Below are 1,325 nucleotides of genomic sequence, written 5' to 3'. Positions count from 1 at the left end.
TCAGTATTGCTTCGGAGAGTACTAAGAGGAGTTTCAATGATTTTCTTACTCAGCTGGTCCACTGTGCCTCCAAATATCTGATGGAGGACCTTGTTTCACTCATGAAACTTAAAGTGGACTTAGACAGATCAGAGACTATATTTGCTAAGCTAGAGGAGCTCTGCTCAGAATTCTCTATCTGTTGCTGAGAAGATGATGGAAAAGGCTTGCTATTGTTAAGCCTATTTCTTCCACCATTATTAAAGCCTTGTTGAGGCTTCTGTTGATCCTTCCATGAGAAATTTGGATGATTTTTCCATGAGAAATTATAGGTGTTTCCATAAGGTTCACCCATGTAATTTACCTCTGCCATTGCAGGGTTCTCAGGATCATAGGCTTCTTCTTCAGAAGATGCCTCTTTAGTACTGTTGGATGCATTTTGCCATCCCTTCAGACTTTGAGAAATCATGTTGACTTGCTAAGTCAACATTTTGTTCTGAGCCAATATGGCATTCAGAGCATCAATCTCAAGAACTCCCTTCCTCTGAGGCATCCCATTATTCACAGAATTCCTCTCAAAAGTGTACATGAATTGGTTATTTGTAACCATGTCAATAAGTTCTTGAGCTTCTGCAGGCGTTTTCTTTAGGTGAATGGATCCACCTGCAAAATGGTCCAGTGACATCTTATAGAACTCAGATAGACTATAATAGAATATATCCAAAATGGTCCACTCTGAAAGCATGTCAGAAGGACACCTTTTGGTCATCTGCTTGTATCTTTCCCAAGCTTCATAGATGAATTCACCATCTTTTTGCTTGAAGGTCTGAACATCCACTCTAAGCTTGCTCAGCTTTTGAGGATGAAAGAACTTAGCCAAGATGGCCGTGACCAGCTTATCCCAAGAGTCTAGGCTATCTTTAGATTGTGAGTCCAACCATGTTCTAGCTCTGTCTCTGTATTGTTGTAATTTAGCTTCTCTTGGTTTCCTCTTCAGAGTCCTTTCAGGTTCAGGGTCTACTTCAACAAGAATATTCTTGTCCCTGCTCTTGCTCATATGAAAAAGAAGTGAACAGAAAATAATAATAATAGGGATCCTCTTTACCACAGTAGAGAGATTCCTTTATGTTAGTAGAAGAAGAAAGGAATAGAATAGGGAAAAAGTAAGAATCCAAACACAAGGGGGAAGAGTGAGTTCGAATTCTTGAGATGAAGAGTAGTGTTAGTAAATGAATGAATAAATAGAAAGAGATGAGAGAGAGGGATTTTCGAAAATTAACTTAAAATAAAAGAAAAATATTTTTGTTTTTATTTTAAATTAAAGTTAAAATTCGAAAACTAAGAGA

At 37.8% G+C, this 1,325-nt stretch overlaps 1 non-coding gene across 1 annotated transcript; it reads left to right on the top strand.

Moving 5' to 3' along the window:
- Positions 1-718: 718 nt before the first annotated feature.
- Positions 719-826, top strand: LOC112798748 (small nucleolar RNA R71). The gene has a single exon (XR_003200345.1). It is a non-coding gene; the product is annotated as a small nucleolar RNA R71 (small nucleolar RNA).
- The last annotated feature ends 499 nt before the right edge of the window (positions 827-1,325 follow it).

The sequence above is a fragment of the Arachis hypogaea genome, chromosome 4, assembly GCF_003086295.3.
Source record: "Arachis hypogaea cultivar Tifrunner chromosome 4, arahy.Tifrunner.gnm2.J5K5, whole genome shotgun sequence".
Classification (NCBI taxonomy): Eukaryota; Viridiplantae; Streptophyta; class Magnoliopsida; order Fabales; family Fabaceae; genus Arachis; species Arachis hypogaea.
This window is presented reverse-complemented; position numbering and strand designations above follow the sequence as displayed.